Raw genomic sequence first — 27,714 nt, 5'->3', positions numbered from 1 at the left:
TTGATCGTTAACACACGAAGGAAAGGTGATCAACCCTCCGCTTCAGGTATTATCGAATAAATATTTGATAAAAAAATTACTTAAATTTATTAGACCCCCTTCTGGGAATCGAACCCGGGACCTACAGAACGGTACCATATTATGTAACTAATTGTTGATTTACCACAGACTGCCAAACATTTAAAGTATGTTTTCGTTGGCAAGCTTGCAGTTTGACGTTTACGTGTAGAGAATTTCGGAATTGGGCTTCAACGATGTGTGTTTCTACGGCAATCTCAAACAAAGTTCAAAAGATATTTTAAGTGAAAATACACGAGAATGTGAAATTTCAGATCGATCCACTGGAGGAAAGTGAGTCGAATCGCGATATTTTTGGACGAAACTTATGTTTCACTTCATGAAATGTTTTAAAAAACATTTTCTTACTTAGTGCGGATAGCTTGAGCGTACTCGATCTAATATATGCGTAATAGGAGTTTCGTGTAATGTGTTCACGACTTTGAAACTAGTTTGCGATAGGATCCGCAAACATTAGGAAAATGGAATCCTAGACGGGATTATCATTACAAGGATACTCGCACTTAGCTTTCAATCGTTATCTGTGACATTTCGATGACAGATGACATTCATTAGAGGCGAGTATGTAATGCATTATGAAATGCCAATTTAATCGTGATACTAGTTTTCAAATAACCAGTTACAATCAATTTATAAAAAAGGCAATTTTCCACGTTACATATCCTGGTGGCAAATTTATCTCACGAAATGATACTGACTGGGTGCAGGAACAGCTCGAAGATATATATGCGCTCCTTATAGCGCTAGAATCCAAAGGATTTACTGCTCACTTTCACACGCTAAACTGCATCGCGCGAATATTACTTCCCCTTCCGATTATCGGATGTGCATTTGTGCATATAATCCTTTATACATAGAAACCAACAGTTATATTTACGTTTTAATATCTCATCATAAATGAAGAATATGGAAGTCTTGGTATTAACATGACTTGTCATAGGCTGATTAAGTGATCACTTTACCCACGCGTGACATTCACCGTTCTACCCATGATTATCCAGCATTCAAATCATAACTTATACATACCGCATTTAGTTTATAGTTTATGGGCGTATTGATTTTAATTTTTAATATATATATATATATATATATATATATATATATATATATATATATATATATATATATATATATATATATATATATATATATATATATATATATATATATATATATATATATATATATATATATATATATATATATATATATATATATACATACATACACATATTAGAATTAGAATTTTGCAAATAAATTTTTTTTTTTTAATTTTTATTCCTTACTTCACCTTATATTATCAACGCTGACAATAAACATTAAAAAAAGATCTGAAAATAGGTAAGTATTTTGAATTTATTCATGAGGAATGATATTATCCGTGTAAACCCCAAATGACATTTACTCAAAAATAAGTCGATAAGAATAACTGTTTGAGTCACGTAAAAGGAAATACAAATAGTGATTTTCTACAATCCACAATAAAAGTAAATATTATTGATTAAAAATAGCTTGTGAGTAAATAAATTAAAAGTCTTTTCATAAATTTACCACATTAAATTAAATATTTGCTTCAAAGTACAAAGTGCAATTAGTTGGCCTGGCTTTTACTCATGAATTTCCGTTGGATTCTTGATTGAGTCAACAAAAGTTATTTATTGTACATACTATTGTATAATAAAAATAATATACGCATTTTTCAACACTGAATTATATTTACTCTAAAAACATTCTAGAACTAATGAAAATGGTACGAAAATATAATTGATAGGTTGAATTTTTATAAGGCACAATATTTTTGAAGGCACGCTTTAGAGCAGTTACTCACAGGACTTTCTTTTTAGTTCTGTCACAAATATTATTTTAAAAAATATACTTAACTGATGGTCGTTGAGTTTTAAAAATATAAGGAAAAATATTTCAGTGCTCTAAATAATGTAAAATGCTTAATACATTTAGACGAGGAAAAAAAAGAGATCGAAATCAAAAATATGAAGGGAAAATCCGCAGTTTTAATACCTATGAAGTACATATTTCATGCTTATAGGCGAATTTTCGTCTCGTTTTGCACATTCATATCCTCACACATTTTTCGCAGAAAAAGTTTCACAAATTGGATCTTCTCATGGATCTGCGAGAGATTCGTTTCGTTTTGTGACGTCAGAGACAATTCCCCGTGACGTATGCACATATTGGAATTCCAACGTCTCGGAAGTAGGTCTACCGCCAAAATTGTGTCGGAGAAAATGTATTTTTTTTCGACGGAAAAAATCATTTGATACCTATGAAGAAAAAACCGCCAAAAATAGTATTCAAAGAAACATACGTAGTACGTAGATATAAAATAAACATGGGTAAGATTTTTATTAAGGAAATTTGTACATATGTATATCTAACTGAATTCCTTAGGAGGGTTTTTTATGATGGATTTTTTTACAACGATGCCTATATCAAAAACTGAAAATGCCATTTACGTAAAAATATTTAATTGTGTTTTATCAATTTTTGAAAGTTCGATTGACGGGAGTCAAAAATGAAAGGAGGTAAATTTAGCAACATATTAACTTGTGAATTTTGTGTTTAGATTTTATTTAAAAATAAGTTTGGATTCATATTTTTATTTTAGAATGTGAGCGGAGTGAGGCAATATTTAATGAGGAAATTTAAAATATTGGTATTCACGTATTTTATTTTATTTTTTTAAGTTAATATGTTTGTGAAATATGGGGACGAACATTTATTGGGATATCTGTAATCAGGTGGTGTTAGTCGTCTTATCGGTAGCTAGTGTTAGTGACAATACAAAACAAACATTATATTATAATGTTAAAATGTGTTAAAAAATATTGGCTTAAAACCACATTCAAAAGAATCCCTAAGGTAAGTGATAAGATAAGAGCATTTACGCAATTTCATCGTCAAGGACAGATTATAAGGTACTGGAGTTTTCAACCGCAAAAAGTTTACAATGGGATATTTCTCGCTGATAGCTTTTATAATATTGTTGTTATTTACATTGCATTGTACTTGATTTTTTTTAAAAGTCACGTTCACTTTGTTTCCTTGATCAATATTGTTTTTGTAACAAGCAATGTTTTTTGTAAAAATAAATAATCCACGTCGATCGATTTTGTATTATTTGCGTTAGTGAGATGACTTGCAAGTATTAAGTCGGGCGGGTAGTCATGTATTCGTCAGCGTCATTATCTAGATCCATTCTATCAGTATAGAAATGTATGTAGGTATGCAAGAACGGACATTCATCCTAGTACGAGGCAATTTCAGCTTCATGCTAAGTAAATTGGGATATGCTTAATTTGAGGGGTGTGGAGGCAAAAAAGCTTGTTACGATGAGTAAAAATTTTCAGCAACCGAAATAAACAGATTTTTTTTTACCCTCTTCGTGAATATTTTTAATGTACAGTAGTTTTAAGTTAGACTTGAATTGACTCATTCGGTTAGCAAATTAAATTTTGTATTTTAATTCCTACATTTCTGTATGAAGTACAATTTTCAAAACAATCATTTATTTCTTGGTATCAATGGACTACAATTCTCTTAATTTTTTAATGCGAACATTATTAAAAAATGTATATTTATTTTCGAATCCATACTTTTCAAGGAATCAAGTTCCTGCCTGCCCAAGATATCCACTTCTTAAAATTCATTTGCAGTTAAAAAAAAATACGGTCAATTAAAAATATTGAAATGTAGTCCATTGCATTGTGGTGGTATTTATTGCCTTTAAAATCTACAATTTGGATCCGTAGTATAGGACAGTTGGTTTAACTACACACATATTTAACATATTGTATATGGGTAATTTCAATGTGAATGGAATGATAGTTTAATGGAATAATAACAAACTGGAGCTTTCGATATCAGAATATTGATTTAAAAAGTCCGTGATTTATTACCACAGGTGTTAGAATGAAGGGCGTTACTCATCATGGTAACTTTATGACGCCACTTAGTAGGGTTTAACTTCGTGAAATAGAAGATAAAATCTGCACGATTGTTAACACCTTCAAACCGGACTACAATAAAATAGTTTTTACTTTTTTAGTTAATTCGAGGGACACAGTTGAGATCCATGCAATGTACCATAAAGCTCCGGATTAAAACCCAACCTAACCATTTTATTGTACAATATACACTATGCGCTATTTATTATCTTGGTAGATAAATAAAGTATTTTTTAAACACTAACTTTTCATTAATCTTAGTCACAATTAAGACAAAATACTCTCTAAAGACTCGAATGGTCAACTTGAAGCATATTGGCTAGGAATCGAAAAAGGGTGGATAATTAAAAGCGTGCTTACACTATTATTAAAATAATAATAAGGGATTAAACGTATTTTGAACTGTGAATTTTGTCGATTGAATTTTACCATTACTTTTTTAATTTGTGACTCATCATGATGAGATGCTATTGGATATAAACAGGTTGATAAGAATTACGTTATGTGAATGAGTTTATTGATTTCCCATCGACTTATCATATTCGTTTTAAATACCGTCATATTTCGTGATTCGTTTATTTTATATCCGTTTATATTGATGACGTATCTGATAATATTTATTTCATAGTAAGATAGGGATGCTTCTGGAAAATGATGGATGATTAAATTTTTTAATGATATCATTACAAGACACATGTGCTTCTTTATGATTCCCGGAAGAGATATGGTGAACTTATGACATGCGCTTCAGGGGTGGGTGTGAGAAAATTTTGAGGTCGGTGAATTATTTACCGGCGGCGAATAATCTTCTACAAAACATTTTGGCTAAGTTCAAATCCTTGTGGAGAAACACAGATTTGTGAGCAAGGATTTGGATACATTCAAAATGTTGTGAATAAAATAACTGGTCAAATTATAAGCGACATAAAAATTTAAAATCATGTTTTCAGGCATCTCCCAATATGTAAAAAAAACCCTTTTCTTGCATTCATTGAAACGAAAGGGTGTCAACTAAATAAAATCTTTCTCGAAGCAATCATAGATGCCGTTACGAACATAAACATGACGCGACGTGGGATTTACAATATGTGTTTAAGTTTCAAAAAATTAAATAGAGTGATTGTCAATCATGGGTAGAATAGTGAATGTTACATCGTATAAAGTGAAAATTTAACCAGTTTATGGCATGTCATAAGATATAAAAATATCCCAATAAACAATGGGGGGGTGAAAACAAATATAAATGTAAGTGTTTTATCACTCTTATATGTATTTAATTATATTATCTATTTTATATAACCCTGGAGTGACACTTGTAGTGCAAGATTGATCATCTAGTCTTTTTTTTTATTAGTAGATACATAATAAATTATTGATTTGAAATTGCACCAATTTAATGCAGTGCCCTATGCACCATTAGATTATAAGGGGGTCAGCAATTACAATAGCAGTAAAAGCAAATGCATTATTTAATTTAAATGAAGAAGAAAAAAAATACTTGAATATATTTGTTTTTATTTTTTCTGTGATTGCCTTCAGGTACCGGATTTAAAAAAAAATAATTACTATAAATATAATAATAAATCTCAAATCAGCGTACATGACTTAGTAGTTACCTAGCTAGGTAACGAACTGGTGAGCTGTTTAATGGTAGTCAATGCCAAAAAAGACAGACAAGTAAACTTGTGCCGAGGTCGATAATAGTATTGTAGGTAATGTATATAACAATAAAAAAAATACATGGTTTGGATGAGGTAGCATTATGCACGGAGTAAATGTATAAACGAAAAAAAGGTTTATTTGGACGTACGAGTAACGCAGAAAAAATGTGCCTTCTTGCAAACTCGAAACAAAATTGGCTTTTACATTCGGCTTTGTTTGTTTTCATTCAGGATAACCAATTCATATAAGAGTAGACAATTTAAGTGAGTAGGTACTTTTTGTAGGTACTTACACAGATAGGTTTTGGTGGAGGACCAACCCTTCCGGACGGGTGTTCTGGTATATGTAGTTAGGGGTTACTAAAAGCTCTTATTTTCGAATTGTAACTACAGGCTTTTAAAACAATGTGGATAATTTAAGCCTTATTTCTGTCCGAAATGAAAATATATTTGTACATACATATATCTTTCAAAGTAACATATTGTTGATATTCATAAACCTAGAAAAAACTTACATAAATGTACATACATAAAAGACTTTGTTAGGAACCTAAAGTAGCGTATATAGGTGTTATCAATAGCCCTTATTTTATTACAATGTATGTGACTTTATTCAATTAATATTACGGACAAATATAATAGACCAATTTATTTTGATATATTTCAATACAAAATATAAATAAATAAAATAAAAAAGGATTTTTTTGTGTTTTTTCTTCACGTTGCAAATTTAAGAAAACTTCAACACATTTTTTATGCATGCAAATTATTGAATTGATTTATTTTTTGAGTAAAATTTTTAACAAAAAACGTGTTTCGAATCAGAAAATACACTCATACTACATTTGAATTTTTTTTTAATATTTGGAAATTCACTTAAAATTATGTGAAAATACACAAAACCATTTATTGTAATATTTATATGGATAGCTCGTGTTGCAATATCAATTTATAAGACTCTTGAGTATATAAAGCAATTAATCAGCAAACGTATTGTTTTATTTTCTCGAATAAAAACGAGTTTAAAAATCATTTCACTATTTTTTTTTATGTTTCGTAGGTTAAATAAAACGGAAAACGGAATAAATGAATATTTTAGGAAAAAAATAGTACCCATTTATTTTTATCTGTTTCATATTTTTTTGTTGTTTTTTAAATCGCATATTTCGGTAAAATACTTTTTTTAATAATTTAATTATTACTCTATTTCTATATGAGTAATTTTGTCGTAATTAAACCGATTTCGATCTGCATTTATTATGCCTTCTTTTATGCAAGGATGCAAATGTTTCGTTTTTCGTTTTGTTGCGCATACGATATCACGCCTCATTAACATTTAACAGATATGCAAATCTTTTTCAAATCCGTTGCTTACGTTCGTGAGAATGTTCCTTGGCGTTGTCTTAAGCTTCTCTCAGACTAATTCCACATTCTGTTTCGTTGCATTTCTACCCTCTGGTTACATACAAGTTCCATTTGCGAGGATCTTAGAGAGCTATGACGTGCATTTCAACGTTGATAACATTGTTACTTTTGCTTCAGCATTGTTACTTGTCAGTTTTGGTAACATTTTGTAGCACTGTTTGATTTCAAATGCAGACGCTATCACATTGAAAATAGTTTTATTTTAAGTTATTAAGTTTTATTTTCATTCGATAAAATTTGAAACATTAGAAAATATATAAAATATATTTTGTCATTTATTTATTGTTTAATAAATAAATGACGATAAATATATTTTTTATATTTCATACGTTTAATAGGTAGAATTCAAATTTAATTTACGTATTACTTATTAAATCAAACACAGATTATTTGAGTCTACTTAGTTGTATTTTTATGTGTTTTTTAACAATAAAATACAACTTAGTAGATTAAAAAAATATGTGTTTGATTTAACAATTAATACATAAATATATTGTTTTGTTGCAGTAAAAAATATCATTTTGCAAATAAGGTATTTTAAAAAGGTAATATTCATCTCAACGCAGTAATACTGGACAAGTGATATGGTTTAAAATAGGGATATAACATTAATTAATTTAAATACAACTATTCATTTAATCTTTCAAATATTATATTTCTAGACCTAGACAGAAATCAATTATACCTTTATTTCAATTTCATTGAATTGTGTCGAAATTATCGAAATTAAGTTGGGCAAACTTTTTGTAATACCGTATTCCGAAATAAACCTCCGTCACCCTGTCAATCAATAATATTGAGTTCCTTTCAAATTTTACTGTCAAAGCGATTTCAAATTCTAAAGTTCGGGTATAGAAAGATTATCGTTAACAATATTAAAAATAATTTTCAGATCGTAAACAATTTTTCTGACATTTCAAAACGGAGAAAATACTTATCATAGTACTGCGGAACGGGTGTTGGATGTAAACAATTTTAAAGAAAACATTGGAATAGACGTTTAATTTAAAAAAAAGCTTTTACCTGGTCAATTTTCAAAAAACATATGAAAATTAAAGAAAATATTCGAATAATTTAATAATAAAATAATTAAATCGTTCAAAGAGCCTGTGAATTTGAATAAACTAACTTTGAGTGCAGGAAAATTATATTGCATAGCTCCGACGACAAGAGAAGAAAAGTAATAAAAGAATTGTGGAAATATAGAAAGCTAAATATTTGAAAAAACGTGGTAAAAAGTGTTAAGTGTATTAATGCAGTGATAATGAATAACCCTAAGTTAATATATCTACAAGAGCAATTTATTAATCAACAAACTATAATACAACAAATACTAAGTTACGAGCACATTACACAACACCTTCATTTACTGTACATTTTTTGTTGTTGTTAAAATAATCCAAAACACCGAAAACAAAAATATTTTTGGCATACCTTTCTGTTTCTAGTCTCCTGTTAATGATTATAAAAATAACTTCTCATCCGCGGTTTATCTTCTTCGTTTTTAATCTGAAAATAAAAGAAAACTTTGTTTATTATCTTTGGGTATACAAGACTACATTTTGTAATTCGTAATAAATATGTTATAATAAAAAAGGATGTAACGTAAATTCATTAGGCACTTTAACATTAAATAAAAAGGTTGTATAAAATAACCAAAATAAAAAACGCCAGTTAAAGAACAATACGATTAATTTTCTGTGCCCACATTACCTACCTAATAAGATCCAAGTTAGTTATTTGTTAATAAAGTAAACGTCTCTTCACATTAAAAAATAGATTTCCAATATATATATATATATATATATATATATATATATATATATATATATATATATATATATATATATATATATATATATATATATATATATATATATATATATATATATGTAATAAAATAACTAGGTACCTACCCATACATTTTATTAAGTACCTACAAATAGTACCTACATAAAACAGTTCTACCAACAGATGTCGCATGCGTCACTCAGAAGAAAACAAAAGACTTCCGATAATATTATTAACTGTCAGAATCAGATAGATAGATAGATAGATAGATATAAAAATTATTATAAAAAGATAAAATAAGAATAAACTTTTATTATAACTTTAATTACAAAGCAACACATTGTTTATTTTATTATTATACACCCACTTTACATATTATTTACACTTAATTTTCAAAAGGAAAATATTACCACGTTATATATATATATATATATATATATATATATATATATATATATATATATATATATATATATATATATATATATATATATATATATAATATGAAGAGAATGAAATGCTTTTATTTTTAAATTTAAATTAAACTTGAAGGATTAAAATAATATGTTTGCTGTCATCGTGTCTAATACTTTTTTTGACATGAGCGATTATTCAACTGCGTCCATGATCTCATAATTAATAATCGAAATGTTTTTTTAAGATTTCTCTTCCGATTGCGTAACGTTTATTTCTTTCGTTACCCATATTCACAGTATGAATATGAGCTTTCAAAATGTACATAATTAATCGGAAAATACATCTACCTACATTCGAGCTTTTTAAAACACATCATCAGACTCTCCCATTGTGACTCATTTGTCTTGAATTATATCAGACATAAGAGGCCAGTAATAAAATAATGTTATTCGTTATTGGGAAATTAAATATATTTTTTTTTTAAATAAATTTAAAAATCATAGAGAATAAAAATGTGAACTAACGATTTTGAAAAAATCATTGAAATTCTTATTTTCTAACCTAATTAACTGGAACTAAGCAGTAAAAACTAGTGATATAAAAAATCAAAAATATTTTTCTTTAAATTAAAAACGTGGTATTATTTCACCAATATTTTCAAATTGATACACACATATACTAGTCTTGAGAAAAAAATCTGGTTGCTTCGAAACTGGTTGACGTTATAAAATAATTAGTAATAACAAGTTATATTTTATTTTAAAATGAAATACATATATACTATTCACGTTTAAAAACGATTAATATTTGATTTTGTCTAATATATTGTTCGATTTTGTCTAGTACATGCTTTTTTGAAAACTAAAAGATAGACTGTTCCCTTAAATATGGCGAGACTTACAGTTCCAATCCTAATACATTGACGGGGCGTTATGATTCGTCAGTGCATCGTTGAATTCCAGACATCTCATTAGAATAATTAAGTTCCACAATATTCAAAAGCTTGAATCATCAGATGACAAAGTTAACAATGATTGTTTAATCGACACGTTAGTATGACCAGTCGAATTACAATATCGTAAACCACGCACTAAAGATTCTCAGAAAATAAACGATATCATTCTGTACAATATTCAATTCATGTCGGTGTCTACCAAAAAAGGAAACACGAAGAAAAAAGGACTATTTACTCGTATTTATGGGTTCAATGAATATGTCATCATTTTATGAAGTTGCAACTGTGCATACTATCAATATCTTATATTTCATTACAAAGCATTTAGAACCACATTTTATAAATTTTCTGTGTCGATAACGTGATTATAGTGCCTACATCTGAGCCCATATACTTAAAAACGATTGCATTATCGGATGAATTTGTTTATAAAAATAGCTCTTTTTTTCACTTTATTCAATATAAAATACGCCTCACAGAGATTAGGAAATTTAATGAAAAATCAACTGTCTGCCTTAACTGATATACTTTTGAAACGTTCACTATTCTGCCTGTACTTTAAAACATAGAAAAGTTGATTTAATAGTAACTAAATATCACGCCGCTTCCCCGTAGGGGTAGACAGAGAGAATAGAACGCCACCCACTCTGTCTTTGCAAACATTCTTCGCCTCTTCCACGTTCATGCATCTCCTCATACATACCCGACTCATTGATAATATGATTTAATATGATTTAATAGTAATTAATTGTAAATACGTTTACAATACTCAAGTGACCAAGTTTTTTTTATCGATATCTGGCGAAATTTTTGTTAAGTAAAAAATAATACCCTTTAGATTTATATGCTGTTTTTTTTGCAATAATCTAGAATTATTGATTAACAATTCATCGGGGGATACATTTACTTTTTTTAATATTTTGTACACAACATAGCGCTTTTGAGGTAGTATTTTACGAAAATGCGGTATAGAAATTTCAAATTTAAATTACATATTATTATTATTTATCAAAATATTGATGATATATAATGTAACATTGATGAGAGTATTTAAAAAAAAATATTAGGATATATATATATATATATATATATATATATATATATATATATATATATATATATATATATATATATATATATATATATATATATATATATATATATATATATATATAAAAGCGTTTTAAGTTTAAGACAATGTTTAAAAAGAGGTGCTAAACTAAAAAAAGGGGTGTTAAAAAAAAATGTATTTAAAACACATTCCTTAAGGGATAACCATTCCTAAAACGTTGGGTTTTTCACTCGTGAAATTAAAATAATGGTACGTTTTAATAAGAATATTCATTTTTAAAAATGTTATTAAAAACAGTGTTACTAAACAACGGGCTGACTTTACTATCTTTGTAGTGGCAACAGTGTGTAGTTATAAAATTAGGAACATTTTATTATATTAATTTTTATTTTTATATTGCATAAGTAAAAATGTTTGACTATCGAGATAAAAGTTTTTAAAAAAGGTGTTTAAAAAGTATCCATTAGCTCTGTAATTCAATCAAAGAAAAACCAACTTACCTTCATTATGATTATTTTTATTAGCAAAAATCATTTATTTTGCTCTGCGATAGCATTAAGAAACTGTGATATATTAAATAATGCCCTCCCGAGGCAAAACATTTGTCTCAAAAATAAATACATTAAGAATGATTTTATTTCATCGGAATTGTGTAAAATAAATACCAATATAAAACGTACGCTTAGATTTTTATATAATAAAACTAATGAAAGTTTATAAATATCACGCACAGTCTACAATAGCGTTTTCCCAAATCGATTTATAAGTTAAATTTATGTTGTTTAAAAAAAACAGCAAATGTCAAAATGGTGGAAATTAATTACAATAAAATAAGATCAATTTAATGAAGCTATGAAACAAATTACAAACTTATGTATGCTGAATTTATGTATGTAATTTCGAAAATTATTATTCATAGTGATCTCTATATTTTTGCTCCCTGCGGTACAAAGAGCGCAAATTAAAAGTGATAACATAGTGTGCCAGTACAAAGGAGACCCGTCGGCCTGGCAACACTCACGTAAGGGATGAAAAGTAAAATTAGTTTTGAAAGCCGCGTTAATGTTGCCAGACAAAACAAAAGTAATTTAAGTTGAAATGATCCGACATGATATTCGCGAACTCCATTAATTTATGAAATATGCGAAATGTATTATGATCAAGTTAATTGGATGCCATTAAATTTGCCGAGAAAATCTGCGATGCAGAATATATTTATTAACCGTTTATTCAAATGTTTAATAGTATGTTATACACATCTTAGAAGAGGGGTTTGATTCTCCTAGCATTCTCAACTTGCATACATGCCTTCCAGTCACATGGACTTTTGACATGACTAGATTTTAGATCCTAATTAATTTGGGCGTGCCATATAGCTATTGCCGTCCTCGCTCTACTCTCTCATTCACGCTTGTGAAAGAAAAATACGTTTATGTCATTATTTCGGTATCTATAAGATAAATCTTATAAACCCGAACCAACTTTGAGACTTTCATTATATTTAAATTTATCATTGTATCCATACTTTCCATTATCATTACATATTTTTTTCAAAATATCAAATTATCTAAGGTTATTCACCGATAGACATAATATTGCAACAAAATATGCTTTTATTAATAAACATTTATTTGGACTGCAATGGAAGCGCCATCTGTTGAAAATCTGTTAAAAATAATAGCATCGCACGTAATATTAATTACTGCTTTAAAAAAATTACAAACCAGTAAATACACAGATTATTTTCCTTGCGAATTTCAAGTGGACTATGAAATGAATTTATACCGAGCGAGATCGGGACGGCATATTACGAGTGCTCTGAACTGACGGATGACGCCATACTGTGGAATCTATTTCAGTTCACATTATTCAATGTTCAAAATACAATTCAAGAGGCGCTGTGCGAAATTCCCAATTTTAATTTATGATTAGACACACATAATGTACCCTACCCCGCAATTCACCAATTGCCTTCAATTGGTCTGCCGAAACTCGTATAAAAATTAACCGTACAAGGGTACAAATTAATGTTTACTACAGTTATCTACCGCAAGTTCTGTTATTGCTTAAATATAGGGTTTTCCCGCAATGATACTAGACTGATAAAGTGGTCCAATTATTGGGTTTCTCCGGGTTTAATGGACGCCAATTCTGGAATATATACATGTACTCCTGCACACAAGCTTATTGAAAACGAGCGTCACACTTTCAGAAGTGGCTGAAGCAAATATTAAATTATTTGTACCTTCAGTTTTCATTTATCGTGCATTCTAAATCCTAGTCAGGACAATAAAGTATTTAAGTTTTGTAATGAGATTTATTGGTGGAACTGCATTTGATATAATGAAACAAAAATTGTGCAGTTTTTTCCAGGTATGTCAGTAACGACGAAAACCGATCGCTGGTCAAATAAAACAAAAGTGAAAAAACTACGTACTTGTTGTCTCATTATACTCGTACAACATAATATAATAATTACATGTTTTTTAACAGTTTTATATTGAATATCGTAAGCTTAGAGTCTACGTAATGTGTTAACTATGCAGTGTAGATAATTTTAATCATACTCCAGGACTTTTATGTCTAACTACTTTGGCATTTTCAAACTAGCTGTTAGTCTGTATAGTGAGTAAGTAAATGTTGTTGATTTTTTTTAGATGAACATTTGTGCATCAATAAATAAAAATCCACCTCAGTAGCGTAGTGGTAAGTGCATTTGGCTACCGTGCTGGAGGTCGGTTTGATTCCCGGGAGTCAAAATAAATACTTATGATATTCACCCTTATATTTGTTCAATATCATCTGGAACTAATATGAAAAGTGGAAATGTAGGTAAACAATTTCCATATTAACAAATCCTAAAACGATTAATAAGGAATGAGGATACGTTCATTTTTTTTTATGCGTTATTTTTCCTTTGGAACCTACCCTCTACATTAAGCATATAATACATGATAATAATAATAAATTTATAAATAAAATAATACTGTAATAATGCAACGAGATATTTTTTTCGAATGATAAATCAACAGAGATAAGAGTTACAAATTACAAATTACAAATATAGTAAAATGTTGCAACTTAGTACTTCTTTGTATCTAATTCAATTCATTTTGAATATATTTATTCCACATTAAATTAAAGACTTGATAAAAGTAGTTACTGTTTTCTTGGATAAGAGGAGAGAGGTCAGGAAATAAGAAAATGGTATTGGAATTAGTTGAGTTTGGTAATTCATGTTCTTTAACGTAATTGAGAAGTTATTGCAAAAAAAACTGCAGTGTTTAAGGGATGGTTCTACAATCAAGGCGAACTACAAATAAGTTTGCAATTTATGATTGTTATATCAAAATATGGATACAAGTCATAAATTTATCAATGACAAAAATTCAACTTTTATATAAGAAGCTGTAAGACGTATTATATATCACCCTAAATACGTAAAAGGATAAATTTTAGCTGTTTTTTAGAATAAAAATATATTATGTTATAATAAACACATAAATCACATGACTACTATACGAAAAGACTTATCATTATTGAGGGTGACACACAAATTTACGAAGTCATTCAATGGAATTTAGAATTCTAATAATAAAGACAAAAATTAATTTATTCAAATGAGATTTTGAGATAAGTTAGAAAAAAAACAGTATGAAATCAAAGTAAAATCGGACAAATGTAAATTCAACGTAAAAAAACACTATCAACATTTTTTATTCGTCCTTAATTATTTTTGGACTTTTCATGGATTTAAAACATTGAAGTTGATTTTGAAAAATATGGATATTAGGGCTTTTAGAATGACAAACACATTATTCTGCGAATGAACTATGATAATCTCTGGGTTCCCTTTCTTTATTTGTTTTCAATTCCACGTTATTTATATGCGCAATATTAAATACGTATAAAAAAACGTTTTCTGTTACCGCCAGAGCCCATCAAATAATTTGCAATTAAAAAAAATCTACGTGCGAAACGTCCGCATGGAAAATGATTTACTTGAGTATAATACAAGTCTACATCGAGGAATTTCGCAATGAATCTTCTGAGTGACTAAGCTTTGAAATATCGTGTGACTTTATTTATTTATAATACAATTCCGTTCAAGGGCATTCGATCAGCGCATGTATACTCTAAATGCGAACGACCACATCGCTCACTCCTTTCAGAACGTCATAAATAAAAAAAAAATGATTTTTCAGGAGAACGTTTTTAAAGTTTAAAAATATAACACAATGTTTTAAAAATAAATATCAAGCCACTTTGTGAACTTTTTACTGTACAACAAATATTTTTAGGTAAAACCTGAAGGTTTTTTCTCCATTTTAAAAATATTTAGTTTAAAAAAAAATAATTAAACAATACATTTTCTTCAAAATGCAAAAACAACACTTTTTGCCCGGTAGCGGGTAAATATTAAGTTTAAAATATGCCTCTTTGGATAGGATATAGTACATTTTCTGGGCATTCCGATAACATGCACAACTAAAAATTGACGATTTTCGATTTATGACGTTCTTGAAAGAAGTGAGCGACATATCTATTTTCATTATTTGTTTTGTAAACTTATTTAAGAAACGTAAATACCTAACTTTGTAAGTACATAGGCCAGCTTTCAACCAGCTATTCACTTTGATGGTATAATGTATTTAAAAAAATCCAAAACATCTGCGCAGCAGTAGTTTTATCCGCACGATTACAAAACGTTCTAGGAGATAACAGTAAAACATGGTTAAATTTGGCTGAAAATATTATTAAACGCTTATTAAACTGTAAACATTTTTTTTAAGAACATAGTTTAGTACAGTACCCTGCTAGGTTATAAAATTATCATTTTAACATAGTAAATAGTACGTATTAAATTTGCAATTAAAAATAATAGGGTTGCTTCGCTTTGGGAGATCGTAGAATTTTTTGTTTTATAAAAATAATAATTATCGTTTAAAGAAATACATATGTTGCCAATCTTCCCTGATTATTTTAAACGACCTTGTAAAAATAAAGTTGAACGCGTTCAAAGTTTGCAATTTACGATTCAGATATTGGTGTGTAGTGTTGACATTTACGGGCGAATAGAGAGAGTACAGTCTATTTTATTTTACCTCGTGCAATCGTGACTGAGTTATTCTATGATTTATTAACAGTGCAGTTCCTTTTTTACGTATTTATGTTCGTATTTATGTTCGTATTTATTCGGATGATTTCATTATTAAAAAAAACGTTCACATTACAAAGACTAGGATGCAGAGTTATTGATTATTTATAATAAGAATTTCTGACAAAAAATATAAATATTTTTTGTATATTAAAAGCATTGTTGAATTTGTGGTACGGTAATATAACACTCTCCTTATCATTCATCGTTCACTTTGTGATAAAAGTGGTATTACACAAAGTGAACGGGAAATAAAAGTGAATAATGAGGAGAATGTTATAAATATTTTCAACAAATTACGTTACAAATTTATGGCAGGGTAGTTTTTTTTTAATATGGATCGAAATTATTAATTCGGTTACTTCGAAAGATTTAAACAAATTTTGAGTAACGTCGATATTTTGACCGTTTAAAAATACACACATCATGTTATCTTTAAGTATTAATTATTAATTATACTTGAAATAAAAGTGACAAATACTATATTGTTTAAGATGTTTTTACGATTGAAAACTAACTGTGGTACAAAAAGTGTTTTAATTTTTCACGTGCTAATTATTAAAGTTTCAAAGCTTCCAACAATACGATTTGTATTTTTTTCAGACAAACATTCGTTTTGAAAAATATTTTAATTTTCATATTATTATTTTTTCGTGGGCTTACGCGATTTGTTACTAAAAATATGAACCAAGATTGACTACAATAAATGTTGGTATACAAAATACACGCCCAAAATGTTGTCATTCCTTATTTATCATGGGAAGCGTAGATTAGCTTCCAAGCAATAAAACAAATTAATTATTTGTATTTAACGGTTAAGGGTTAAGGCCAACGTCAACCCTTAAATCAATCACTCGTAGGCCATGAATAGTGGAAGTGGGCGGGTGCAATCCTTCATTAAGGGTAGCAGTACACGGTAATCAACTACTGGGGGCGAATTCGCCCCTGAGTAATGGCTGCCAGTAGGCTGACTTTATAAAGTTCAATGGTATCATATTCAAACCGACACGAAACTATAATAAGGGACTGAAAGCTCGAAACCGTTGACAAAGTCAGTCATTACGGTTTGAGAAAAAGAACGAAGATAATGTTTGGAGTGATTTTACTGTCAAACTAAAATAAACGAAAATAAAGTGATTTCTTTACTGCGCAAATAAAGAAAATAATTAAGTAAAAAATCATCTCCAATATAAAAAGTATATAATATAAGTGTATAGTGATATAAGTAAATATAAGATATAAAGTGATTTCAAATGGATTTATTTTTGAACTAATAAAAATAAAATCACAATTTTAGTGCTTTAAATACTGATTTTAAATAAAATCTCTCAATTTATCCATCCATTTTCAGAATGAATGAATTAATTAATTTCAAACATATTTATTTTTCGTTTACAGGTAAGGATTTTAACAATACAGAAAATCGTTGCAGAGAACTGGTAAGTTTTTGTTTTAACATGTGACAACTTATATTTGTATTTAGAGCTTCTTAAGTTATTCTATTATACGCAAATATAGGGAGGTACATAAGAAAACTAATAATATAGCCGTAAATCAAGGATTTATTGAATAAATAATCTTCTTCTTCAAACCCTAATCCGCACCCGATGATGCATAGGGCACTGCGTCATATAACCGCATTGTCATATTGATCGTTAACGTATGAAGGAAAAGTGATCAGCTGTCTGCGCCAGGTACCAGTACAGGGTAATATTGAATAAATACATATTAGAGTGAAAAATCACTTGTATTTTTATTAGACCCTCCCCCCTGGGAATCGAGAGTGTAGCCGGGTAGCCGAGCGTGCTGACCATTACACCATGTAGGCGGACACAAAGGAAGGCGTAAAGAATACAAAACGTTTTAATAATTGCGAACTCCAATTAATTTCTCTATGATGAAAATTAAGGGCAGTTTTCCATATTGTACCCTTTTCAAATCACAAATGACTATTTATAATTTCAGCAGGTATAATTTATTTATTTCGCAACGTAGTTACGGTTTCGGGTCACGTGGAACTACGTGTACGTGATTGTGAGGTTGGAGCCTCCAGGGGTGCAAGTATTAAACATTTTTTGTCGATCGCCTTCGAACACGATTGTTTACATTTCACCTCCTTCATAATTTACTGAACCTAAAACACGTGACTTGTTGACTAAACCTGGGCTTTGGAAGCAAATGCAAAAGGCCCGCGGGGTTCTGAGTGTATACCCTTAATAGTAAAAATTAAAGGGAAATAAATATTTATTAAAAAGACAAACTAAAATAAATTTGATTAGTCCTGTGCTCCTTATTTTTAGATAAAGTAGTGATATATATTTGATGTGAAAACCATTCGGGATATTATACGTTTTTAACGATCGTCACAATTTATGTTAAACTTGAGAAGTGTTTGCTTGTTCAGAATTATGATTTATTGTATACCATATATACAATTTAGATGAATTCTTCGAATACAAGCTATGATACTTTAATGTGCTCTTCTATTTTTAGAATAATGGAATGGTCTCATTCTGGTCTCCGCGTTTTGCATACTAAAATAAAACCGTAAAGCATTATTTGTCACGCTTCCGTAGAGTCTATAATAGATTGGATAATACAGGTACCTACGTGTAAATTTAGGTGTCGGGCACAATTTGAAAAAAAATAGTTTAGTTCGTTACCGATACAAAAATAAAACACAGCAGATATGCAAGAGTATTTTCAAGAAACGAAATATTTGATACTTATTTAGGTATACACTTTATTTTGAAATTTGTACTCGAACCAATATTTATAACACATCTGTTATTGACAATTTATTTTTTTAAATATGAGTTTAACTTAGAGTAACCCTTCATTTTTATAACTTAATATCTCTTTCATCAAAATGAAACATCAAAGTCAAATGAAATGTCGAAAATGGTGAAACCTTATATTAATTTTCTTAGAGTAACTTTTTAGCTTTATATCGAAATATCTTTTTCTTCAACATGAAACATCTAAGTCAAATGTAATGTCGAAAATGGTGAAACTTCATATTAATTTTCTTAGAGTAACCCATTATATTTATTTCTAAATATCTTTTTCTTCAACAAGAAACATCTAAGTCAAATAAAATGTCGAAATGGTGGAACGTGATATTAATTTCCACAGCGCTTCATCAATTCTTCCGTATTTTCGCGTCTTTTTATCTTTCAACGAAGTTGTGATTGAATCAATAAGAATTAGAAATATCTAGAAATCGTGTCAGATACCGGAGACATTCTTTCGTCTTCCTTGTTGGCGATTTCACGGCTGAATTGAGATCAGTCTGAGGGTGCAAGTGCGAAGGAGAAGGATTTCCACCCCGTTTCATGGTCAATTTGAGCCCGGCTCACCACCTCCACCTGGCGACCCTTTTCCATTCAATAAAGGACAACCAATTTATATTACGAAAGCCCCTAATTGGAAATATTGAGTGACGTGTTAATATTACTATTATAATTGTATTTGAAAGGCTCAGGTTTAGATTATGGTTGAGTTTTCAAGTTTTTAGATATTTTGTATTGCCATTTCTATCACATAAATTGATCATGTTTTATTAAATTAAATATAATACATAAAAAATATGATCCTTGGATTGCTTCAAAATTATTTTTTTTTAATCAAAAAACAATATTTAACCAAATGGTGTAAAAGGTCGAATATAACAGACAGTGTTTTACGTAATATTATGTATGTATTTAAATACTTTATCTCTGTAAGCGTGATAAATCATAATGTTAGCATAATCTTATTAGTGTCGTAAAAATAACATCTCATTAAAAATGCCATATTGTTCCCTGACACGTTTCAAGCTGAAATCTTAAATCGTGGTTTGGGAAAAAGGAAAAGCAACATACAACAAAATAAAACTTTTTTATTAGGAAGATCTAATTATTTTTCCGATTGGCATTTGAAGTGGAAAAATCTGATTTTCCAAGATTTCAAAAGAAATTTTAGATTATTTAATAGTAAAATTGATTGAAATTAAATTGACAAATACTGAAATATGCATTTCTCGAAATACCTCAAAATTGGAACTGGAGTGTGCGTGACTTATAATGTTTATATATATTATGACCCATACACGAGAGTAATAATTTTTTGGCTTAATTCGAACCATTAATCATTCTGCATGAACTCACTATAAATAAATCATAAAAGTGTTATTTTGATGGCTTACTTTCATAATAAATTATATGTAAAAACGAAACGTGGCATTAAAAATCGCAATTTTCCGGTGAAACGCACGTTTAATGTACCGCGTTCATTGATTAATTGAGTGACGTATATCAAAATATTTCGAGTCAGGCTAAATTTTTGTTATAAAAATGCTGAATTTTGAAACTTGCTCAAAATATTGTGATTAAAAAATGATATAACAAAATACTAGACGATAAAAATGAAAATGATATTTTCAGCCGTCTAAAATAATTGAAGAAAAAACAAAATCAAATACATTTCATGAAGGTTTCTACTAATAAAAAAACTTACCGATTCAACCACAGATTTCGCAAACAAAGTTTTACTAAAAAAATGCAATTGATCTTTTCAATTCAAACATGCATAAAAAATTCGGAAATTTCATAAATGTGGTACTTCATCATGGGTAAGTGGTTAATTTATTACACAGTGTACGAAGTGTTAACTAAAATCAGCCAACGACGGGTCGTGATGCCCAGATCTCCATATTCTCAACTCAATAAAATTCTTTATCTATATCTTTGTTGAGATATCAATAAAAATCTTGACATTTTTTGTTATTTGTTTCATTCATAGTGTTATCATATTTACGAAAGGAAGAAGTAAAATACACCACGTCAGAGATGCAGTTGATTTTACCATACAGATTATTTGCGGTTAAACGTCAATGTACCTTTTCCGTAGAACAGCAGATAAATGTAGGATTCCACGTAAATTTGAAATAAAAACAAAGAAAAACCAATATACAAGTAGTCCATAAAACCGTGTGTTTAAATTTTACAAAATAATGGCCACCATAGTAGAAATCGTTGGAGGTAATTTATTCTTGGGAATAAGTGTATTTCACATAACCACAATGAACTAAATTCTAAGGGCATGTGTACATTTAATTATTAATATCAAATAAGTGTGTGTGTTTATTTTGGCGATTTAGTGATTTAAAAAAACGAGAATGAAACCAAAATTAAGGACCTATAAATTTTTAAAGGTACGAGGCCGATAAGAAGAATTCTTATTGTCATTTTTCTGCTTACTATTCCTTCTCCATTTCCTTTGCAAGTGATGACGTTAACTCTAAGCTTTTTTATACGCTTATGATATATTTCCTCATATTATATATTCCATTCCTAGATACATATATCTGAATTTCAAGACTGATCACCTCACTTCTACTGACCCTTATTCGCACCCAATGGTGCATAGGACACTGCACCAAAGTGATCCGACGTAAAATTGATTTTTAACTTTATGAAGGTAAGGTGATAAGTTCTACGCTTCATGTATTATATTAGTCAAAGGGTAATATTAAATAAATATTGGAGTGAAAAAAAAACACTTTTTGGGAATAGACTGGATTCATTATATTATATATTAATATCAAAATAAATAAAGGTGGTTTCCACTTTCATATTTATTTAATATCACCGTGGATTGGTACAAGATCAAGACAACGATCAAGAAAACTGCGTCGATACGATGCAGTACCCTATGCACCATTGGGTGTGATAAGGGTTAAAAGAATAACACAATTAAGTGCCTAACTGAAGTTTTGCGGATAAACGCAAAATAGACAGGCGCAGTGGCGTAGTTGGGTAGACGCCGGAATGCGAAATTGGCGTCGCGGGTTCGATTCCCGACAGTTGAGAAAATATTTATTTTCAATTAGTCTGGGTGTTTGTGATGCATTTTTTACATTTAGCTTCCCTATTCTTACTATACTACCTGCAGACAAGCCTCCCAAAGTAGAGGCTTTATGTGTTATTTTATTTATTTATTTTTATTATTTATTCGGGAATTGTACAGCCTACATATAAAAAAAATTTGATAAACTATAATTACATTAACAATAATAGACATTACATTCCATTAACAAAAAATAGTTACGTTAAAAAAAAGCCAATTAAACAATTCCACATTTATGTTATAAAACTATTAAAAAACATTCAGAGATAAAAAAGGGTATTACATAAAATAATAGATTTGGCAGGAAGGAGAATTATTCCTTTTTTTAAAGATAATATAAATACATACTTCGATATCTGTTATGTTCACTTGCAACACCTCGTTAAGTGGAAAGATCGGAATTTCTTAGAAGAACGAGATTTGGCAGCGATTCAACTGTCTAGATTTTCTGCTTTTATCGACTCGTAAATTAAAATGAAAAATTTCAACTTACCTGTGACGCATTTATAAACATTTACTACAGTAAGGTACTTACATGTAAAAATCTGGAGTATGCAACGTTCTAAGAAAACTGATTACGTATTGATTATGTAAGCGGTTTAATTTTTGATTAATATTTTTATTTTTATATATTCGGGAATTGTTGTTTTACTGGATAAATGGAATTAATTCAATACATTTCCCTTGTTGCTGTAATAATGTAAACACCGCCTTGCCTTTCAAATGTTAATACTATACTTAACGGTGCAATGATCTAATGCAGTTCCTTATGTACCTTTGGGAGCAGATAAACGAATTATCATATATATATATATATATATATATATATATATATATATATATATATATATATATATATATATATATATATATATATATATATATATATATATATATATATATATATATATATATATATATATATAATATATATTTTACTTGAAAAAATATATGTAAGTAATGTTAGTAGACAACTGCTCACCGAGATTTTTGTCTATCGGTTTCGAGACGTACCCGTCTCTTCCTGTAGTGATTGTCTTCAGGACAATCCCTACACCAGGATGCAAACAATACTACACGTCACTACTAAAGCATTATTCACAAACTTACAACTACACAAAATGTTATGGATAGGACCAACATTCCGTAAAGGTCGAGGTCTGATGTGAATTAAAAATCCGATAGTCAAAATAATCAGAACAAGAAATATTAACTTAAAAAGGATATTTTTAAAAATACAGTACAAAGTGGGTTCCCTTCCTTAATCGTATTGATAAGGGAAGGAATGAGTTATTCAACCCTTATGAAAACTTACTAAACTGTAGAATTTTCGTAAAGTTTTCTACCCTGTTTTCTGTTAGTAGACATTCAACTAAAGTTAGAAATTTGAGAAGTTTGTGAATACTATCACGTCGTATGAAGGTAGTTTGGATCTAAACTTATCTATTAACCCTTGCGTAATGCCAAGATCCAAATATTCAACTGATAAGTCAACTAAAATGTGTAGATATTATGATTTATCATCAACGTATGGATTGAGTCTTCACGTGTGGTGGAAATATACTAGTAAGCTCAATAATATAATCGTTATTGGCATTCCAGTTAACTATCAAATAACATCATGAACAATCTGCAGTTATCTGTTCATATGTTACGCAGCGCTACAATTCAATAATTATTTTCATTTAGGTTTTTTTGTTAAAAACCTTGTTGAAATTATTAAAGAAAATAGTTGTTTTTTTACCACTTGAGTTTATTTAAGACAACTAGTTTCGGAAGCTTAGCTTCCATCTTCAGGTCTGAATGTAGACTACAATCTAAAGTGGTTAAAAAAGTGTTTTTTTTAATAATTTCAACATGTCTTATCACAAAGAAAATGCCGAAACAATAAATAAAAATCTCGTTGCTTTATTTCTGAATATCTGACCTAAACACGTATACACTGAACTAAATATAAAAATAAAATACTTGTTCAAGACCACATATATATATATATATATATATATATATATATATATATATATATATATATATATATATATATATATATATATATATATATATATATATATATATATATATATATATATATATATATATATATATATATATATATATATATATATATATATATATATATATATATATATATATATATATATATATATATATATATATATATATATATATATATATATATATATATATATATATATATATATATATATATATATATATATATATATATATTATATATATATATATATATATATATATATATATATATATATATATATATATATATATATATATATATATATATATATTATATATTATATATATATATATATATATATATATATATATATATATATATATATAATATATATATATATATATATATATATATATATATATAATATATATATATATATATATATAATATATATATATATATATATATATATATATATATATATATATATATATATATATATATATATATATTATATATATATATATATATTATATATATATATATATATATATATATATATATATATATATATATATATATATATATATGTATATATATTTATATATATATATATATATATATATATATATATATATATATATATATATATATATATATATATATATATATATATATATATATATATATATATATATATATATATATATATATATATATATATATATATATATATATATATATATATATATATATATATATATATATATATATATATATATATATATATATATATATATATATATATATATATATATATATATATATATATATATATATATATTTATATATATTTTTTGTATAATGAAATCTTTATCCTAGCTCTTTTTCACATCGCTTGGGACCATTTTTGATGCAACCTGTCAAATGTGCAATAAGCCGACTTTAAGTTAAATACTCTAATCCTGTAATTTGGGTTCGAGTTCAGGATTAAGTGTAGTATGTACATAATTAACGCAGTTTAATCACACATTATCATTAGCGCAACAAAATCGTTACGCCAGTAGTTCGTTAAGCCACCGCCAGGTGCGCTGGTGCGACGGAAGCGGGGGTGTCTGACGCCACACACACTCACACACACACACGGCGGGAACGAAACCGGAAATTGTGTTTCCCGATGAACGTTATTAGTTCTCCGGGGACGGTGGTAATAATACATCACACGGGACGAATTACTTTTGTCTCATAACAAAATGTGTACCTAATCGTTTGACTGCTGAAAAATTGTTGAGAGCCCATACCCAGCGAGTATTCATGAGAATTTTGGTGGATTTCTGTAATTTGTTTGGCATTTAAAGGTGGAGACTGACCGGAGCATTTCTTTGAACCATAACGTAGTAACATCGCTCGCGGCGAGCATCAGCGAGCATCCGAAACTGTGGATGGAGCGCTCCGCTCGCTGTACTGACTATACGAATGCTCGCATCATAACGTGTTACGTTACGATTAAATGCTCCGGTCAGTCTCCACCTTAATCATAATATAATGAAGAACTAACGAAACTATCATCCTATAATAGAGACTTGCTTAATTTCAGGCGTCGTTTTGTCATTTTCGAATCGTATCATTTTTTCCATCTAATATTGATTACAACATTTTGAGTGTGTCCAAATACTTGTTCACAAAATCTGGATTATCTCCAATTACAGGAGTTATTTTCATATTATTTTTAGACATCTCATCAAAGATGAAGAAGAATATGGAAGTCTGGGCATTTACGGGGCTGACGACCGTCATAGGCTGGTTTAAGTGATCACTTTTACACACGTGTAACATTCACCAATTCTACCCATTATTGACAACCACACTACTCAAATTCTTGAAAGTTCTATTATATGAACCAATTTAGAATCCTTGTTCTTGAATCACTAGAACTTCACTTTTTCTGGCGTTTCTCATGTGTGATTATAATCCAGGATTCGGACCTCACATACTAATATAAGAGTTTCTGCTTAGTAAAAAGCTTCTTTACATCTCACCTATAGATGTCTCTAGAAGTTCTAGTGATTGATGTATCGTCTGAACCATAAACAATAATCTTTAGGCAGAAACTAGGTAGCTTGATACTTAATCTTATTGATCATTTATAATTTAATTTTGGGTAATTTATACAGCGCCATTTTTGTAAAATACTACTATCAAGGGCACTTGTAAAGACGTGGCTAGTGATATGATAATGATAGATGCTAGTCTTCTTTGCATATATGGTACGTCCCAAACTCAGATTATTAATGGCGAATATTATGATTTGAACTAAATTAGTAAAAATAGTATAAAGAGGGTGAGTTTCAGCATAACCTTTAATTTTTGTATGGATTAACATAAAAATATCAAACTTTTAACTTATTTTGTCTATTTCAGAATTTATCGTAAATTTATCTACTGGAAACTATCTTTCGGAGAAACCGACATATAAGCGCTATTCGAGCAAAGGGGATTTAGACTCACTTTAGATGCCAGTCGAAAGTTTAAAAAAATGATTGTTTTATTAATTTATTATAATTTTTTGGGTGTTTTTCACAAAACTTATTTTCAGTCATTAACTGAATTTAGCCGTCAACAAATATATGTATTTTTAAAACGTGAATTCAATTTATGAAATAAATCACGAAAAATCCAATCAATAAATAAATCTTTACTGGTCTTTCATTTTACCTTTTAATTAATTCAAAGTTAGATTCACGACGCGGCAGTAACGACAAGTTGCCATTCTTGATGATAAATCTTGATCTTCCACGGCCACTTTGATCATCGAGATGTCATTTGAATTCAATCATTTTGACTTCACATCAATCGTATGATGGTATTTATTAGCACCCATGATGTCACTTTGAGATGGGTTTATATCATTAGGTATTATAATGACAAAATGTTTGCACGCGTAGATAATTATCATTGCGATTATTAAGGAATATCCTTTGTTCCACGAATAGGATAAAGACATAAAAATGCAATTAATAAATTCTACCAATGAGAAACGCACGCAAAGCAGCTATCACGGTACTGCAATCATTCTAAAAGAGGAATAAAAATTTGTTGAATCGGAATAAATCACGCGGATATTATTGAAAGAAAAGTACACGATTCATTGCATTTAGAAAATTATTTTAAACTAGGTAAAAGAGGATGAAAAATTAAACGAAAAACAAAACGTTGGATATTATTATTATCTTTGTTCCGGCAAAAATCTACATACCAAGTAATAAGGACAAATTATCTTTGTATTTATTTCACATGAACACTAAAT

The 27,714-nt window shown here is 28.6% G+C and overlaps 2 protein-coding genes and 1 long non-coding RNA gene across 5 annotated transcripts in view; 1 reads left to right on the top strand and 2 right to left on the bottom strand.

Annotated features, from left to right (window-relative positions):
* LOC148301525 (uncharacterized) overlaps positions 1-27,714 on the top strand; it is a 213,380-nt gene that overhangs the window by 42,246 nt on the left and 143,420 nt on the right. The gene's annotated exons all lie outside the window — the stretch shown is intronic.
* The window catches only part of LOC148301526 (uncharacterized), a 100,653-nt gene that overhangs the window by 34,106 nt on the left and 38,833 nt on the right, over positions 1-27,714 (bottom strand). The window lies entirely within an intron of this gene.
* Positions 1-27,714, bottom strand: part of LOC148301527 (uncharacterized) — a 96,313-nt gene that overhangs the window by 30,236 nt on the left and 38,363 nt on the right. For 2 of the 3 annotated variants that reach the window (XM_088273117.1, XM_088273115.1), the window contains exon 2: positions 8,564-8,638. The exons of the other annotated variant lie outside the window; for it this stretch is intronic. The gene's annotated coding sequence lies outside the window, so the exon portion shown is untranslated. The remainder of the gene's footprint in view (positions 1-8,563; positions 8,639-27,714) is intronic. 3 annotated transcript variants of the gene reach the window in all.

Source organism: Brachycentrus maculatus, unplaced genomic scaffold (assembly GCF_059751285.1).
Source record: "Brachycentrus maculatus isolate JH-2025_06_01 unplaced genomic scaffold, ASM5975128v1 h1tg000550l, whole genome shotgun sequence".
In the NCBI taxonomy this organism is placed as follows: Eukaryota; Metazoa; Arthropoda; class Insecta; order Trichoptera; family Brachycentridae; genus Brachycentrus; species Brachycentrus maculatus.
Note: the sequence above shows the minus strand (reverse complement) of the source record. Positions and strands in the feature narration are given on the sequence as shown.